At 44.5% G+C, this 19,902-nt stretch overlaps 1 protein-coding gene across 6 annotated transcripts in view; it reads left to right on the top strand.

Annotated features, from left to right (window-relative positions):
• Positions 1 to 19,902, top strand: part of LOC121594610 (sodium/potassium-transporting ATPase subunit beta-1-interacting protein) — a 56,393-nt gene that overhangs the window by 2,353 nt on the left and 34,138 nt on the right. The window lies entirely within an intron of this gene.

The following is a 19,902-nucleotide window of genomic DNA, read 5'->3' on the forward strand; positions in this document are numbered from 1 at the left end:
TGATGGAGTTCAACTGGCTATTATAGGAACACCATGGATATGTTTGATGTTGATCTTTAACATGAGGCTTTAATTAGCTATTCTTTTTCATATTTCTCAAACTGAGTAGGACCTCAACAAGATTAGGACCTAGATGGAGTAACTATTCCTGACTGGAACTTCCAGAGTTGATATCTATGTCTCTGAAATATGGTCCTTGCCGATGACGCATGGAGACTATAAGGATCATCAAAGAGACATTAAGTACTTTGAAGAAATCTTCGAGGGTTTTGAGGAAATAATCTTGGCAAAATTGTGAGAATTCTATGAGGATATCATATCATCACAACAACATCAATCTATCCGACAGGCATCACCCCAGTATGATGTCTACAGGAAGGATTCCTTGCGTCGTCTTCTTTATGGACTGGAAGGGGTCATTGTTACGATCGTCAGAGTCGATCTTTAGGGTTTTAAAAATTCACAGATATCTTACAAAGCTTATATGTTTCATCGAAAAAAAGAAACTGATGTAATATTGTAATATGAAACAATTTCCATCAAATTTGAATTAATTGCTGAAATACATTTGCACCTGAAAACGTTTTAGTAACGCTAGTTGAAACGTCTGCCTTGCTAGTTGAAATGATGTGATGTTTCACTGAATTGTTTAATATTCTGGATGTTAAGTTTGTAGAATTAATTTCATGTTTGACAATTTATGTCGAGCCCTGTTGGTGGTTTGGATGTGTTTAATCTGTATCTTCGGATCTCATTATACATCCTACAAGCATCAGAATCAACATCTTTGATCTAAATGAGGTTTTAATAGCTTTCGTACATGAATAGGATACTAAAACAACTAAAAAGAACCCAACTGTTATGGCCATCAGCGAAATGGTAGTGTTGGCACTATCGAAAATCTTTTGCGTGAAGTACTTGAAACTTACATCTCGCTGGAAATCACCAATATTCCTTGGTAAACCACATTGGCGCGTTCGCGGCTTTCAGAAGCAACCGTCTTACAGCCTAATCCAATTTTATAGCTTTAAAGATATTTTTAACGCTTCTGCCGCCGTTCTGCGAGGCCAACCGGTTCCCTAAACACACCGGAAGCCATCCGCCATCCGGGGCTTTCGTCACTGCGGCTCGATCACGCCGCACCACCAATTCCGCGCGACGACGCTGGCGCGACACTTGACGAGGTTAAAACACTCATTTCCTGTCGCGATTCTCGATCTTCTTCTGGCTGGTGGGAAAATTCCACCCTTCCTCTGCCCCTCCTCGGTAGCAGCGTCCCCGTCGTTGTGTGGTGTACCCGCGGTAGTTCGACTGCTTTTAGCATTATCGGTATGAGGCGGCGGCGACATCGGCACTAATAGGCAGCACAGGCTTTTTGAGCTCTCTCTGGCACGTCAACCGTCTACTGTCGGGGGATGGAGAAGAAAATGCAACCACAACAAATGCGCACGGACACACACCGCGGGACCAAGAAATACCAAACCAACGGCTCAAGGATTTGCGGGCCCGGTGGTCTTCTTGCTGCTTGAGAGGCTTCCTTTTGTCGATGCAACAACCACTTCGAATGCGGTGTTTTGGGGAGGGGGGCAGGCCGGTACGTCTACCGGTCGGGTGGAAATAAGCAAAAGATATTTATTTACAACCTGTCAACGGTCGGCGGCGGGTCACGAATCGCATCGTGCACCACCAGTTCAATACAAATATCAAAATAACGGGCTAAAGCTGCTCAAAATAGCGCAAAAACTGTCTGCCTCTTACCCCGGTCGTCCTGGTCGGTCTTTTACGCTTTTATGAGCAATTCTCATCGTTTTGTCGAGTTCTCCAAGCGATCCATTCGCGGGGAGCTATTCTTCTTTTCCCTTCTTTGCTGCACGGCTTTCCCAGTTTTGCGCGTGTGTTTCATGCTTCTTATGCTTTATGCTGCGGCTTTCATTAAAATTCATTCATTTGCCTTTTCGGTGCGGCTTGCCTGTGGTGGTGGTGGTAGTACGCCTCTTTTGCCCGTCTTTTCCCGCTTTGCTTCGCGCTTGCTTCTCATCTTTCGCTCACGGGAGATTCTATTTTATGCTTTTTCACATTCAGCATCTCGTGTTTTTAACCCTGCGCTGCTTACTTCGTTCCGTTGCGGCTTGGCCCGGGGTCGTCCACTTTGTTTTATTTTCCTACCAACTCGCACCACGTTGCCAATCGGTCGGCAGCCCAAAGGTTCGGTAGCATCCGTTGTTGTTTTGTTGCTTTCGATTATGTCCCATGCTCTAAACATGCTCTGTTGTGCGTTGTGTTTATACTGCTGCTGCTGCCGCTGCTGCCCGTTGTGGAAGAGTCCAGGCGCAGCCCAAGCGTAACGTGCGGCATGTGTTGGTGTAATCTACCGCGGCATACATTGTACACACTGCTGCTGCTGCTGCGACGGCCTATTTGTTTTCCAAGTGAGCTTCTTCATATTTTTTTGCTCTCCGCTTTGTGCACTGCTGGAACTCAATCTCCCAAAGGAAATGCATTCCGCGTCACGTTTGTTTGGACGATGGAATGAAAATAAATAAAACAAAAGCCCAAGCATCATTTATCTGTCCGCTTCGCGTGAAATAATCTTTAAGCGAATGTTGCGGCGGCATGGGGCTCCGGTCTCGGTTTTGGTCTGATTAGTTTTTCCCATTGATTGAGCGCCCGGCATGTCGGGAAACTTTTTGCGCGACGGAAGAGATAAAGTGCGGCTTGGATGTTTTTTTGTTTCCATTTTAACGCGCGCTGCAAACACGTGCAACCGTTTAGTAAACCAGAAAAAATAAATCCTTATTAAGGTTTAGATTACAAGGATTCAAATAAAGGCTTCACTGTTTTAAACATTGGAATTACGAAGAAACATTCTTCTGGAGCTGTAAATTCTTCAGGGAATTGATACATTGATTTGAGTTTTTTAGTTGGTTTCTTCGGTTGAGGTAATATGTTAAGTAATTTTGGACACGATGCTTTCTGTACAACAATTTATGATACTAATAAATCGAGGTCCAAGTTTTCTGCAATTCGCACAACTTTCGCCTTGCAGAGTAATTTTAATGCTTCCGGCAGTGTGGTGTATCCTTTTTTTAAGAGCCCACCGTCTAATCCACCGGTTGTTGCACCGGAATGTAGTGTCTGCACACTGCTGCATGGCTGTTGGATACGTTGCTACGGTGCAACGGTGCAATATTGCAACGCGATGCGCTAGTTGGACGCGTTTCCGCTTCCTGCCTGCTGTGTGTGATCGTCGTGCTTTATCCGGCAGCCGGGCGCCGGTTGTCTGGCTGGCACGGCAACGACCCAACTTTGCGCCGATGCCAAGATAAGTGAAATTGAACGAGCGCTTTCTGCTGGCGCTCCAGGATCTCCGACTAGTTGGATGAACTGGATGCGTTGAAACGGCAGTGGATGGGTTTAATTTACGGTTGGGACTAGATAACGTCTCGGAGAGGAGAGCTTTTTTTTGTTGAGGAAATGGAATAGAATTGTTACTTGTCTAATGCGATGACATCTGCTTGTTTTGCCATTTCATGTAATTGACATTTACTCAGTAGGAGTTTGCAAGAATCAGAGCACATGCAGCAATTTAGTTGTAAAATTGAACAAAACAATCCAACTTATCTATATCAAATTCCATGTACTTCAAACGAACATACTGCAACGAAATCCAAATGTCCCAATAACATAGTTACAGTCGCTCCTTTTCGGCAAAGCCTGATACGAATGCCGATAAGGCAATCTAGATAGTGCCTCGGTTAACGCCCCATCGAAAATCACTTGAAATGATGTTAGCAATTTGCTAAAGCCGGCAGCATACTCAACATTTGCTATGCTCTTCTAAACTTCCCCCATACCTCGGGCTACGCAATGCTTTCCAAATGTGTTATCTTACTGACCTGGTTCCGATTTTCGGGACGGAGGTTTGAAGCTCATCAAACAAACGATCGCGGGGCATGATCGAGCTCTACGGTGTGCTTCGAGCGGGCTGTGGGGCTAATTTCTGTTCCGTTTTCTTCCGTATTTACACACCGAGGTCACCGAAAAAGAGGGGCTTGAACTACGGTAGATTCGATTCTACTGTCCGCCCTCAATCTCACAAACAAGGTGTGTAGTTTGTAATTGAGGAAAAAAAAAACAGCAGTTGCTGTAAGTTTGTTTTTCCGGCTGTATACGCTGTATCTGTCTCGTGAACCCGTTTTATGGCTGGCAAAGATGGGACAGGGTGAAATAGAGGGTGCGGGAGGGTTTCTAATCGCTATTCCCCAGCCTCAAGGTTGCGCACACCCGTTCAGGGTTGTGTGTCGTACAGCATAAATCAAAGCATTGTGTTCAAGCTTGTCCGTTGGTTGGGTGCGCTCTGGTAGGCGCGTGTAGGCGTGCATTGGACCGCCGGCGTATGTGTGTGTGTGCGCGTATTTTCAATCGGTCGATATGTAAATGTGAATTGAACTGGAACTCCCGCGTTCGAGGATTGGGCATCCCACGCGGTGGTAGGATCCCATCGGGCTATGGCGTTGGCGGCGGCGTTGATGTTGTGTCTTAATTGGTGGAACAGTAACGCCATGTTTTGTTGCACCATGGCACAGCCACCCGGTGGCTGTGGGAAATGGGAGCATTTCGTTTAGGTAACATTTAAGCTCGTCGCCGGTTAAGTTATGGATGAAATAATGGCATGTTAGATTGTGTGAACGATTTTGTGTTTATATGACCCTAATATTCCTGAACAAGACCTACATCAAGAAAATCCGTACAGTGAGGGCAGTTACTGTTTTTTTTTATTGTTGTCAAATGAGCTTTATTATTTCATGGAATTTGTATTTCAATTACTTGATCTAGAGCTATTTATGCAATGAAAAGGTCCTCTTCTCGTCTTATGTCTACATTCGTTGACTGAAACTGTGACATTGGACATTGGACATTGGATGCCTTATTAAAAACTGGTACATTGATACAGCACAGGATCTTTTAATGATTTGCTCTAGAGAGTTTTGAGAGCTACATCAGACATGTCTAGAAGTCCATGGACTGAAGTTTTAACGGAACTTGGTGCGGTTCTTTAAATATTGTGGACTGAAATACAAAATGTGGAGATATGATTGAGAATTTAAGCATCAGAAAATAATTTTGACATTTCACTTCCGTTTGAGGTCCTTGAGATACTTTTGTACCGCATTTTATATTTAGGTCTTAGAAAGTACTGATATAGAAGGTCTCAGAATTTACTATGGAGTTTTGATTAAGAGTTGTGAACTTGGGAACTAGGTACACCCAGAAGTGCTATATTCCGTAGCTAAACTCCAATAGTCATCCTGAATGGACTGTAATATCCGACACATATTTGAATGCATTGAGAACTGGAACCTCAAACCTATATTCCATGTATTACTATGAAATTTTCCTACCAATTGGTTTTGTCTTACCAATGGTTTTTATTTTTCAGGTCGTCAAATTGAATTTGAGTCTTATTTACGACCAATCCAGTATATCCTTCTTCTTAGGCTCAGTAACCGTTGTCGGTCAACGGCTGCCTGTACACCAGCAGGATAGTCAGTTCTATGTATGGGGCGCTTGGTCCATTCGTGGCTTGTTGTTAAGTTGTACGGACATGTTGTTAAGTCGTACGAGTTGACGACTGTATCACGAGACCGGCCAAAACAGTATATACACAGTTAATATTAACCAAATTAATATTTGGTTTACTGCAAAGTCCATCCCTACTCCAGCAGTTAAACTTTTACGCGCCTGCTGTTCAGCTTCGCTCTCGTCCGTTACTTGCCCTGAACCGTAGTCGAACTGGATATGGATCTAGAGACCCCCTCAACTCCATGATTAGGGTGTTTAACGAAGTTCGTCATTTGCTTGATTTTGGAACCTCAGTGCAATCCTTTAAAAACTGCCTTAGAAGCGAATTATTAAGATGATCTTACTACTTATTTTAAACTAATATTAGACTTAAGAACATTCACACGGATCCATTGTTATCCATTGAACGAGTAATAAACAATTAAACAATTCCACTGTCTACTATATTCCGACATCTATTCTTATGCAACTTGTTTATGTAATTCTGCCTCAACATTCGATAAAATTATTTAATTATTTATAATACTTTATGCAAATTCTCTATTACCACTAGGCGCTCTAATCTCGCAGTACAACAAACCGTTATCGATTGGAAACCTCAATTTTCTGTTTCGAAAGTAATAATTTTCAACCAATCAAACGTTAAATTATACCAACATTACCTACCCATCTGGATACGCCACTAGCCCGCACGTTTGATTGGCGACTGGTTTTGATGATGAGAGACGCGCTTACCGTGACTGAAAAGTGGGGACGCCCGACGCGGAAATTGAATCCTTCACCCCGTCGAAAGGTGCATGGGAAACCCATTCAAGAGGCAATGGAGAAGAACAACAAGAAGAAAAAACACAAAACAGCACCTGCCCAAAAAGCATGAATCGTCTCGTCGGCCCACATCGAAAGTACGATAGATCGGGTTCGTTATCCGGCCTACCCCCTCCCCCTACAGTCGTCCTGTGTTGTGTGTTTGTGATGTCGCGCTAACGAGCATATTCGAGCGCAGCACCAGGACACCAGGAATTGTTCCCAACTCGCCACTCTAGACACCCCCTTCCCCACTCCCAACCGATATGCTCGGACGAGAAACAATAGGCTCCCACTACCCTGGGCGCCCCGCGACACCATCGCTTGAATTGCGCTTTCACTTCACCAAACACTTTTGAGGCTCACCGGGGTGACACAAAGTGCGGCAAATTCGATGACATCTGTCTTCGACAGCGCCTGCCTGCGCCTGCCTGCATCATCACCACTGACACACACAATCCCCTTACCGGTCTTGGGCCTGCCCGTTTTGGGAGGGAGGAGAAGGATTGTTTATGCGGGGTTGAATTTAAGCTTCTATTGAGTTGTTCTATAGAACTCCAGGCAGGGGAACGTTTTGCAAAAAGAAGATGGTGGTTTTGTAGGGGACAACAGACGACATTAAACTTGCTTAGGGTTGTGTTTTTGACGAGGTAAAACAAATTTCGTTTATTTTGCACCTTCCTCTTTAACGGCGCTAGGTGCGCGAATGTTCAAACAGTAATGGATCATTTTTGTTTACCGTTTCCACAAAAAAACAGGCCAAAAATATTGATTAAAGGAGAATTAAGAAACTCCCTTAACCTACAGTTAAATGTAATATTAGAAACAACATTAATTGGCAACTCAAATAGTCTGAGGGACGTGTGAGTGTCCAAAACAGGGACATCATCGAACGGGTTTAAAGGTTTCCTCGTTATACTTGCATTTCCGGTCCGTATGCTCCTGTCAGGAGTGAAGAGGATATTTTACTGACATGTCAATCCGTATCTATGACTGTGTGTATGTGCCCTACAGTCAATAACAGGGAAGAGGATTGTTAACTGACAGTTGTTTGCAGTCGGCGCTGCTGCTTTTTTGTTACGGTCGAGTGCATTTGTTGAATTTGATTAGACAAGATTGAAAGGACGCGAAAAAAAAGCGTTTATGTATCTATTGTGGAGTTTAGAAAGTGAGCTGCTGTCATCATACAATCGCTAAACATTAAATTAACAAATTTATTACAAGCTCCTTCGCTCGGTAATATTTACAATAAACCAACATTCAACAACCCCGTGCCCATAAATTAGATCGATCGATTCCCCTCCCGAACCAGCTGCATGCAAGCAAATGGAAACAAAACCTTTATAAAAAACAACAAAACAAAACAAAACAAAATAGATAAGATAAGATAAGCAACTGCTGTTCGTAAATGGAATCTTATTGGTATTTTTTTCGTGGTGTGATGCTTTATTTCTGTGCTCTGCTGCTTCATGCGTGTTTGACTGTCGAAGATGAAGCCGTGTCTGTCACACCCACACACGGTTGTCCCACGGAGTCTCCCTATGGGTTTCTTAGTTTATGATTTCTAACCACTGCGCAAGCTGATAAAAGAAAAAAGAAAAAAAAAACAATAATACCATCAAAAAGCAATCAATTGTTGGAGGAGGTGTTAATGCGCCCGGACGACCGGTATGTGTCAACAAAAATCGTTACCACCTGTGTTCGCAGATCGAGAACGCACGCACACGCACGTAATCGAGCGTGTAAATTGTCTTTCGATCGTTTCGTTTGATTCGGTGTCGATGGGAGATAAAAATCGTGTTTCGTTTTCGATCGGCCGTTCGGGTCGTTCGGGTGGGAAATGTTTAAAACCCAATTCGGAATGTTCAACAGCAAACGGTGATTATTCTTTAACAATATCGCAACTGTAACATTAACTGATTGACTGGTTCTTATTGTTGGATGAGTGGTACAGTTATTACGAAACAACCCTCTAACCCCTTTCCTTCACAGCTGCTACCTATCTCTAGAAGCGTTAGATAAACAAATCCCACCGTCCTCCTTCGCCACCTAGATGCGCTGCAACTCAACACTCGTGTGTCACCGAAACCAAACAAACCGATTGTAACACAGCAGAGGCCAAGCCGATGGTTAGGAGGCGTTGATGATATCATGTACCGAGAACACTGCGATGACTGTCCGTGGCAACTCACCTTGTGACAGCGCACGTGTAAGAGATGTAATGCGCTCAGCGCGAGCGTTTTTTTACTCTTTCCTGCCTCACTCTGCGACTAATCTTTTGCTGACTGGTTGGGATTTTCGTTTTTAATATGTCTGCTTCTGCGAAAGCCTGCAGCAACGACGCGCGCTGCCTTAATTTGCGATATGACTTTGATGCTTCTTGTGTGTGTGTGTGCGCCGCTTTCTGCTGTGCTGATTAGATTCGTTGTTTTAGCACATTGTTGCTTACGGTGCTGATAAAATGATGTGCAAATTGTGGGTGGTTGGGCTCTTTTTTTGTTGGGAATATTTCTTTATCACAACGCACACAGCTGGGACTGTATGTGATGATAGAGTGAATGTATTTTGCTGTTTTGTCATTTTTTTCAACGTTATAAATACCCTAGAACAAAAATTATCAAACCATAATTGTGTGTAAGAAAAAAGTCAAGTGCACAATCTTTTCTCCTATTGACTCTTACTGTTCCGTTTGCCTCTCCGTCCTATTCCACTAATGAATGAAGCTTGTCGGTTTTGTGCTGAACCAGCACCACTCCGTCATTACTTTATCCTTAAACCAGACATGCTGCTGATACAGCCGCTTTTCACAGGCCTGACGTTTTTCCGTTCCAATATTTGATTTGTCGGCGGAGGAGGCAAAACGCTCGTTTGCTTTTGCTGCTGCTTCGACTTTCGAATCGCAATTGTGTTCCTCCTAGGCCTTTGACACGGGGAACCACCTTCCACATTGATGCCGCAGTCACAATATGCTTCCGAGGCGAAGTTAAAACTCCAATACGTCATCATGTGTGTTTGGCCCCGGGTATGCCCTCGATAAATTACGATCTGGATGGAATTTGAGCGCTGCGGAATCAATGGTTGCTCAATTCGTTTTTTTAATGACTTACGACGAATCCATCCATTCATCCAGTGGTGGCTTGTGCGGTTCTCCCCGTTTCATGTGCACCCAGTTTGACTTGCATTTGAATGAAAGTTATCCTTGACGATGCGACAGCGCGCGGCGGTACCTTTACAGTCAGCTCAAGTGACACACTGCGGCGGTGTGGGGTGACACATTTCGCCATTTTTCAAGCGAACGTAATGGCAATCTGTGGTCGATTAGATTGAAATAATTAATGAGAATTTTCATTCTGTCTTTCCCTTGGCGGAAGTTTTTGGCGGAAGTCTATGATGTGTGGGACGGATGGGGTTTTGTCTTTTAAAGAGGTGGAGAGTGATTCGCGCTCGAAAGAATCGATAGAGCCATTTCCCACAATTGTTGTTTGTTCTGCCTTTTTTGGCGGTTCAAGCGCATTATTTGTTGTTAATTTATCATCCTTTATAATTAGTTGGCTGCTTTCTAACGGCCGTTACACTGCCCGCCATCGACCATTGACTTATGACGGTGTTTCCAGCAGCAGCTGAGGAAATTCTTTCCCACCCACTCCCCAGGCAGGCAGGCAGGCAGCCACCTTCAGCAGGCATTACGAAATGAAGCATAATCGAACACGATCCGGTCCAATTAACGAAACGTGTCTAATGAAATTAATTGTCACATTAACACGGCTACGGGCGGCCGTCAGGCATCATATTTCTTGCCATGGTCAGGAATGCAGGCTGGAAAACCATTCCATCGACACTCACATTTCAACCCAAAAATGCCAGCTTCCGGCTTCGTAGAATGACCAATCATCAGTCACTAACCGTGAGCGTTAAGGGCGCTCCTCTCCCGCCGTGTGGCCGGTAGCCAGCCAGTGGAAAGCATTTCCGCTGGCAATAAAGTTCCAGCCGACTCATCGTTGAGTTATTTCTCGTCCGGCTTTACCTCTCGGTAAAGGTGAGCTGATGGTGTTTTGCGGTGGTGTTTGTGCGCTGTCCGAGGTGAACCTTAGCCTTACGTCGAACGGTTACAAAGCTGTACCCCCGTCCCTTCCTTGTGGCAGGAAATGGGCAAGGGCAGATATTTTAGTTCACTGCCTAAATATCATTAATTCCGCAACTGCACAAACTGTTCGCGAAAGGTGGTGGGCATTCGGTGTGAACGAGAGCTAATTATAGATGGTACTGGGCAAGGAACGTGGCCAAGAGGGGGCTTTGGTGAATCATACGATTCCCAAGGAGTCTTGAACTACTACGTGTACGATGGTATAATTAATTTTGATGGAATAGTTTAGTCGTCTCGAGAGATTGGTTTAGCAATAATGTTTCACTTGTAGCAGCTATATGAATTTTATGGTGTTTTTTTGCGCTTAATGCGGGTAAAGAAGCACATCACTCTCGGTAGCGTTCTACGACTTCGGCAAAACCGCAACTACTAGTTTTGCGTGGAGCTGGAGTCGTCGGGAATTGTCGGAAGTCGTCCGGAATCGTCGGAAGTTGTCTGGTATCATCCAGAGTCGTCCTTAGTCGGAGCCAAAGTCGTTGTTGTGCGGAGTCGAAGTTGTCCGGAAGTCCGGAGTCACCCGGAGTCGGAGTGGTCAAAGTCGGCCTTTGTTTCAAAGAATAGCGCTAAGTGACAACATCAATGACGACTCTCCGACTCCAACTGCGGATGACTCCTACTCTGGACGACTCCGGACGACTTCGGCTCTAGATGACTTCAGATGACTCCAAATGCCTCCAGACGACTCCAGACGACTTCGGACGACTCCATACAACTCCAGATTACTCCGGATTACTCCGACTCCAGACGACTAGATGACTCCAAACGACTCCAGACGACTCCAGACGACTCCAGACGACTAGATGACTCGAGACGACTCCAGACGACTCCAGACGACTTCGGACGACTCCAGACAACTCCAGATTACTCGGACTCCAGACGACTCCAGACGGCTATATACAGCTCCAGACGACTTCAGACGACTCCAGATGATTTTAGACGACTTCGGACGACTCAAGACGATTCCGAACGACTGCATTGGCACAAAAGCATTATAATTTATTAATGCAATAACAACAACGAATAAAACGCTACGCTCTGTTTACGCTCCTGTGTTTTCATTTACTTAAGAATTCTTTTCTCTTATCAAATGGAACAATTGTTTTTCCACATCAAAACTGAACGGCTCAACGTATGTTGAATCGTTATGTATCTTCGCGTCTTGCGTTAATTTCACGGACTAAAACAATCGTTGTGTAAGTTTTGCTATTAAATCAATTTGGTACGGTAAGAAAATGATGTACCACCAGCGCGCGCCCTCTCAACTCTTATGCTCACGATTTCTATGTGTGTCGTCCGGCACACGGATAATGTGTGCCATTGCTCGCCGGCAGCAACACGGCCACGGTGTTCGCCACGGGGGAAAACAAAAAGGAGAAGGAAAAACGCTTACTTCTTCCATCCATGCATGCCGTTCTCCCTTTATTTCCCTTCGAACTTCTTTCTGACGAAGCAAAATGGATCCGAATGGCATGAAGATCATCATGCACACCGAAAGGTCGTACATACCAAAAGGGGCTAGGATAAGAACAAGGAAAGGAGGGAAAAGGTAAATGGCTCCAGTAACACCACACACCGCGTACACAGGTAATGGGCGTACAGAGGCAAGCATAAAATAGCGGCTAAAATGAAAAAGCAAAGAAGCAAAGAGGTCCATGAGTCAAAAGAGCACCTCCTGCTCACCACCCCATTGGGGCAGAAAGAGGCCAGCGAGCAGCGAAGGGCACACAGTTCGATCGCATTTCTTGACTCCATGTGGCCAGCATGTACTGCTGCGCCCCGCTGAGGTCGCATTGTCGATCGCATGCGCATCTGTCTTGAGGCTCGGGGCTCAGTTTTGTGCGACATAAGGCGCGAAATAAGACCTCGGGCAGGCTTGTGGAGCATTGGAGCAGTTGAAGCTTCACCGTGATCGTGAGCTTCGAGTGGAGGTGATGAATTTTGACCCTGCTTGTGCATCCCCGAACCATCCCGTGTGCGGTCAGTTGGGAATTCAGCTCGATTTTTTGTTGAGCATTGTGTTTTTTCATGCAAAGGAAAATATGTTACAAACGAAAAAAGTACAGCAAGCGATTTGCCTCGAACGAAAGCGTACAATTTACATGTCTTGATCGGTGTATGGGGAGAAGAAGTGTAAGTGTTACGGGAGGGTTGAACCTAGAAGAAGTGATCGGTAATTTTGCCAATCGTCGTTAATCATTGGTGATTCCGTTGGAGGAGCAATTCCGATCGCGAAGAGTTGCTGGTGTGCTGATCGATCGAAACCGTAATTGGTGCGAGCATCGTTAAACTGCTCATGGGCTTTGGTGTAGTTAATTAACTTTATTTCTAGATTCCTATCGGAACCTATCGGAACCTGAACCTATTGGAATATGTTTAATTCTCAATATTCTCAATATGTCCTCAAATCCATTTATCATTGTTCATAGTTTTACAAGAGCCTGTGTTATAGAAACATGCCCTGCAATACGTTTTAACAGCTCCATACGGTTGTGGAGAGTGTGTAACGACGTACTACTCTACTGCCTACATTGTAAACACTCTGCACATGTGCCGGTATTGCGCTACAATACCACACTATTCCCATCTGCCCACAAGCAGCCATTGATCCGACGCTGGGGGCAACATGCATGTCTCTGCTGCATGCACAACCCTTCTTCTACTACCCCTACAGCAATGTTTGCCACCCATCTGCGCTCCACATAGATCCACAACCACCCCATCGTTACCCGTTGCAGAAAGAACCGGTTTTGCTGTTGTACCGGGGCAGTTTCATCGCCCGATCGGACCGGAAATGCTCGTCCCGTCCATCGGCGCGCGGCCGCTCTCCATCCTTCGGCTCACCGAGCGCGGACCCAGCGGACCACTTTAACCGAGGCTCCGGGGCACTGTTTAGCGAGCCCAACTATTTCTCCCGTGTTTGGCTTTGGTGGCTGCTGGATGGATATTACCACCCTCCGTTCCAGTGCCAGTTTCGCCATGTCGCTCCCGTTCCTCGAACGTTAAATGTTGTGCGAAACTGGCATGGGCTAAAGATCTCATCTTATCGTGATCAGTAACAGGACACCGCGAACGGGGGGAGGAGGAAAGAATTTTCACACCCAATCGAGTAGAAGAGAGAGGGAGAGAGTGCCCAAGTTGTGGGCAAAAATGCCATTGTCTGCTAAAATGCCTCGGTCGCTGTTTGTCTTCGGCTGGGCCCGAAGCGCACTGAGTTTGCTGTGGAGAATGTTTTGCAGCTCTCTTTGGCAGCATTTTAAAAAGAGATGTTTAGGTTAAAATAATGGTTTAGGGTCGTACACCAAAAAAAAAAGGCCGGTTCTATCTTTTTATCTGCTGGGAAAGGTTAACCACGCTTCGATAGTGTGTGTGTGTGTTAAATAGTATCCAAAAAATACATTCGGCCCGCAAGAAAACGGCTTTTCTGTGTTGTTTGGAGCGCACAAATGGTTTTACTTGCTGCTGACTCATTCGGGTCCAGTAAAGTGAATGGAATTCTACCGTCTGTATAAATGGGGCCTGCATCGGAGGTCTGGAAGTGGAGAAGAAAAAAAGAAGCCATTCTAACGATTGCCTTTGGTACATTCTGAGTATTGCCAGCCTGGTTCGATGTTTACCGGACTGTCAGCAGTTGAAATGTACACGATTCACTACACCGTTGTGTGTGTGTGTTTGTGCCCATTAAAATGTAAATTACATAAAATTAGTTACCTACTCCAACCAACCAGTAGTTTGCTGCATGATGGACAAACAATGCATTAAAAAAGGATGATGAGGGAAAGAGGGTTGCGCTTTCAAGTGCTTGTGGGATGTGAGTTATGGGAAGTTATTATGCTTTAAACCACACATAAAGCCCTAAATGGAGAAGTAATGCTCGTGTTATTGGAGCAAATTCTGTCGCGTTCTTCTATTTGAGAGTGAATTTCCACACCAAGCGAGAGCATTAATCTTTTTTCTGTTTGCTTTGCTTTGCCATGTGACATAAAAACCACACTGTTGGTTGTCCTGCATACATTGCAATGCTTGAAGGATCCACAAAAAAAAAAACCCCTTATAAATCCCTCATTGCGTTCAATCCCCCATGTTGTGATTTCCCATCATCAAACCACCGGACCAACTGGATGAGATGGTCCCTCGGGTGTATGGTGGTGGGTTCTCGACGGAGTTGTTCGCATGATAAATCGCGATAACACATCGTGACGAGTATAGTACAACAACAAACTGTAGTACAAAAAGCATCATTCCCAAACACTTCTTGATCCTGTGTCGTGCGTTGCCTAATCGTTCCCTTGTTCAGTGGACAGGCTTTCCGTTGGGAATGAGATCGGTTTTTTTTTGCGTACTGAAAAAGCACCCCAAGGAGTGGGAGGACACTATACATTGTCCTTCCACTTTCACCATCGAACAACAAGGTGGTACGGTGTATCACACAATATTTCCACACACACGTGGTGTCGTTTTTCCCACACACAGACACACCAACGTACATGCGGCTTTTCCTATCTCTATCTCTCAAGTGGGAAATTGTCGTGCTGAGTGGAATTAGTCGAACGTATTTTCGGTCGCATTGTGGGCTTTCCGAGTCGGATTAGCAGCAAACGCAAACAGTGAGCACTCAGACGGGGGAAGAATGTGCGTAAGAAAATCGGGTCGTACGGAGTGGAAGTTGAGTGAAGAAATTCGAGAGGTCTTCGTGTTCATGCTGACCGATACAATAAGGGCGAGGATAGTATACACCTTTAGAATTTCGACGGAGCTTTTGGGTACAGACATATCCAATAAAGTCCAAAAGGGACCAATGATCTTTGTACTGCCGCTAGTTGGGGTTAGTTTGAGGTCTGTTTTGAGGATAACGAAGGATTTTGGTGACTTATCGTATAGCAGTAAAGCAATACGCACACACCCACCCAATCAACGGAGTAGCACGAACGTGATTTTTCAAACATCATATTTTCATTCCTAGCAAAGAGCGAACGAACGTCTGCCCTTTTATTGATCTCTCAAAATCCTTCGAGTGGTGTGCTTGAAATGTTTAAAGGATGTTGTGGGATTTCGTGGGCTTATGATTTAACATATCTTTTATGCGGTGGCACGAATGCGGATTTCGCTTTTTCATCTGCTCCAAGCGGGCCGGGTACAAGTCGGCCGGGGTGGTGTTTGTTGCCCCTGCATTATGCGTGCGAAAACATAAAAACGCTGCTAATGATGATAGCTGACCGGTCGAACAAGCTTTGTTTTGGAGTGCACGTCCAGCAGTGAAGTGTCCAATCGGCGGTGGTAGGCAACGACGTCGACAACACCTAAACCACCGATAGGGCACGACTTCTCGCTGGAGGTGATAATCACCCGAAAGGGGGGAGAAGCAATAAACCAGCACGGACGTGGGGGTTGTTGCGGCTAAAGCGCTCCAAAAATGTCGGCCTCGCTGCGCTTGGAATCGACCGTTGCAAAAGGGCGACAACTCTCGAGGACGACGTCTTGGTCATTCTGCTTCGTCTTCGTTGCGTTGATTGATGTTTTAATCGATTTGTTCCTCCCGTCAGCGCCACAGTGTGTGTGTATGCGGACAGACTAATCTGGTTTGAGTCGTCGTCGTAGTCGTCATCGCCGTGGTCAGTGCATTGATCGGCCGTCGCGTGCTTTTTTAATAGCCTATAGCTTGCTCTCCCGCCCTCGATCAGTGACCTGCGAGGTGAAGGGGACAAACTGGAAAGACTGGACTTAAACGCACAGCACAGGGGCGGGAAACGGGTCGTTTAGGTACGCGAGGAGGTCCTGTCCTGAGCTAAAAGGACATATCATTCATCTTGTTCTTTGACTCAGCGGCCGTAAGCGGTTGCTGCTGATTGGCGATGAAAACGGTAGATGTCGTCGTTCTTTATCGCACATCTTGCACATTGATGTGTGTTGTCGCTCAAATGGATTGTCTTGGTGCATTGTTTCTCGCGGAGCTTGTTGAAATGAGAGGATATGTGTTATTAAACGAGTCGTTGAGTGTGATTTTAATTGTTTTAAATACTCATTGGACAAGAACAATGAACCTTAGTGCGGGTAATTATTGACTTAAAATGCGTATAAAGGTTTTTTAATTTGATACGACGAAAGAATAAGTATTTATAAGTAAAATAGTCTTATGTGTCATTAAAAGGAACCAAAACCTTAATATTTTTCGTCATCTTTCTTCTTCTGATCATAGCCACAATCAACGTAAACAGAACGGGTTAATACAGATAAATACAGGCATATTACACTTCTTAGTGTAATAAATAATGCAACACCATCTATCAGAATTAAACTGAACTACTACTTTGGGTGTTTCAATTCGGATCGTTATTTCATTACGAAACAAAACAACTCTAATTCGATGCATTTTCTAATCATGCTTAAATCATGCTACCTGATATCTTAACTGCCTAGTTGCTTATGATATCTTAATTTTCACCCACTTTCATAGAAACCCTTTTTTCACGCACTGTAAGAGCGCAGCTGTGTGTAATGGGTTAATCAAAAAAGACAATTAATCATTATTATAAAATAATGCTTTCTAACGAGCCCTTAATAATGCAGATGCGGGAGATGGACGTTTAATGTGTTATTTATCAATTGAACTATCGATATGTGTGTTAAGCATGATCGGGGTTGCATACGATTGGGTGGTGGCAAATGGTAGTTTTGCTCTACATTTCTTATGCTCCCATCGCGTAGCATAGATCTGTTCATCAATTGAACCCGCATCGTGCGTTCAATGTTATCCCACATGGGCGAGGGCGATCAGTCAGTGGATGCGTTTCCATTTAATGTGTGGAGCTGCATTCCCAAATGTGTGCGGCACGAAACAGAGAAAAAGAGCGCCCCAACCACTAAGATTGAAAGATTTATTTGAACGCGTGCGAGGCATAAACACAACGCAGCGTGTGAGAAAGGGAAGCACAATGATGGGCGCTTAAGTGGCGTCATTTTTTCGCTCCCAATAGTGTCACTTTTTTATTTATTAATGCTGCGCCAGACACGGCAATTGGTCGGTCCGCGGACGGTCGACAAACACAGACTGGGAGCATGGAGTTCATTCAATTTAGCGCACTTCAGTTGTGGACTTTTTATTTTATTATCATTATGATGTTCGTCCCATGTGTGTCCATCCGCCGCATGGGTTGTACTAGGGGGGGGGGGGGGGGGGTTTGTGAGCCATTTTTACCCCAAAATACGCATTTGCATGGATGCTGTCTGTGTGTGTGTGTGTGGAAGCGAAATATACACAACAGTGAGATCTGTACGGCTGTATCAAAATCTCCATTCCCCTAGGGGCGAGGCGAGAGAGAGCTGCCCTTACATATTTATTTATTCATTCTGTTTTGTTATTTATTTAACTTAAACTGTGTCACTTTTTACTGTGCCTTACCAGCAGTGGGGATGGGTGGTTGGGGGGCGCAAGCCCTCCGTGTGTCTGCCAGTGACAACCTCCCTCAACCCCACAACAAGCCGCCCCGCCCGCAGTGAAGTCATCACGCTAATTGAGCGTTATTTGGGGGGATTTTAAATAAGGCACACACTTTAATTGATGATTCGCCTACCGGTCGTGCTTTTTTTTTGTCGTTGTGTTGTTGTCTCCCGTTGTGCAAAATGATAGTACTACTTTGTGCGTTTTGCGTATTTGTATTTTATGTTTGTCTCGATTTTCGCTCTGTCGGTGCCGCATGAGAGCGCAGAAACTTTATCAATTAGATGGTGTGGTTCGTGCGATTCGCAAAGCAACAAAAGTGAAAGGGAATGTTCTTGGGGAAGAAAATAGGCATGAAATGAGTTTCTTTTTTGGGGGGAATATTTTCTGATCGAGTTTTAAAGCACCACTTTTGCTAGCTTTAATAAATAAGGTATCCTGAGGCGCAAAAGGAATTTCTAAGAAAGAGACAAAAAAATCCCCATTTTTATTTGTATGGCTTCACATTCCGATTTCCGATCGAGCCTTGTTTCGAGCCTTCTAATAATGGCTAGCTCTGCCCCAGGACCACTTTATTCCCGTTTCTTGTTGTTCGGCCGGCAACTTTCTGATCCCACAACCCAAATGTTGCGCTACCTGTTGGGCCGCCACAGCATGTTTCATCAAAGCGGCCCAGTGCTGCTGCTGCTGTTCCTGGTTTGACCTAGAGCTGTATGAGGTTTTTTTATGCCCTTACCGTTTTCCTAATTCAATTACCAATGACGAATCGGGTGTGCTTTTTTAAGTGGTGCAAGATTGCTCCTATCTACCGCTTGACCCCCCATCCCTTCGCGGTTCAGAGCGTATCGAATTACCCGGAAAAATGAGCGCGTGTGAACGTGTTTGGTTTGGGGTGTTTTTATTTTATTTTTTTTACTTTTCCTGTTCCGCAATCCGTGTAACTTTTGTAGCGTGTGTGCGAGAGTAGTGTGCGCCGCAATCTATGCTTCCATTTGTTGTACAATCCATTTTGTTTGAAGTTTTGGTGCGTTCCAGGTGCAATAAAGCAATGGTTTAATTTTTGGATGGAATTTTTAATCACAAGTACGAAGTGTATCATTCAATCGTTTTGTATTTTCAACTCAAAACTGAAGCGACATGGAACATGAAGAACATGAAAGCTGTGGCAAAACTCGATGGTGAAATTAACAAACCGCAACTCATTCCCGCTCGCAGCAGTTTGCTGGATTATTAATTTACAACTGTCTCCATTTAGGCTTTTCATCCTAGTATCGGTCTAATTTCATGCCGTGTATGTGTGTGTGTCTGTGTGTGCTACGGTGTAGATTTCCACTGTGCACGGGATCAGGTAAAACAAGGAACACCAGCGGATGAAAGCTTCCCACCGTCTTTTGGATGTGTTTTTCATTCCACGCTCGCTCGCTACACTCATTTACAATCTGCAGGTGAAGGGTTGCTCTTCTGGAGATGGAATATACAGTGCAGGCCAATAGTTTAAGTGAATAGAAAAGAATTATATTCGTTTACATGATTTTCTTAAACATTTATTAGTTTGTTTTTTACCGTCTTCCAAGTATTTGTTTTTGATCAAATGGCGTTTATGACTTGAAAACGGGCAGTACAATGGGCTACGAGCTAAGAAAAAAAACACGATAAACAGTCAAAAATTCTCTCAGCCTTCTTAATGGCTAATTGATTATGATACAGTAGTTTGAAATATGGTTAAAGTTGAAACAAAATATTTACTAAAACAACCAAAATCTAAAATAAAATAAATTATAATACTCAGCTATTCCCTCACAACCACACCAGAGCACTCATCACTGTTCCATGTTTGACCTCTTTCGAGATGAAAAGGATAATTTTGTGCCAGGTTTCAAACCTTTGCCCTGGTCTTTGCTGCCCTTCTCGAAGCCTTCTTGAAAGTGATTCTGCA

Source organism: Anopheles merus, chromosome 2L (genome assembly GCF_017562075.2).
Source record: "Anopheles merus strain MAF chromosome 2L, AmerM5.1, whole genome shotgun sequence".
Taxonomy (NCBI): Eukaryota; Metazoa; Arthropoda; class Insecta; order Diptera; family Culicidae; genus Anopheles; species Anopheles merus.